Here is a 288-nt window from a genome sequence, read left to right as displayed (position 1 = left end):
TGGTGGCCGGAACCTGGTGGCCTCAAAACTGTCACAGGCAGCACAAAGACCCAGGTTCCAGGCTAAACTTGGCCTTGAATAATCCAGTGTGATTGGACTTCATTAAAAAGTGCAAGGAGAGCTCCATAGAGTCGCAGCATCCCGGGGGAGTGGTGGGGCCGAGGAGGAGGAGGAGGAGGAGGGGGAGGAGGAGGAGGAGGAGGAGAAAAGACCTGAGCCTCCAGGGACACCCTGAGGTACAGAAGGTTCCAGGCCAGGCAGGGGAGTGCAGGCCCTCTGCTGTCCTGG

The sequence above is a fragment of the Sciurus carolinensis genome, unplaced genomic scaffold (genome assembly GCF_902686445.1).
Source record: "Sciurus carolinensis unplaced genomic scaffold, mSciCar1.2, whole genome shotgun sequence".
NCBI lineage: Eukaryota > Metazoa > Chordata > Mammalia > Rodentia > Sciuridae > Sciurus > Sciurus carolinensis.
Note: the sequence above shows the minus strand (reverse complement) of the source record.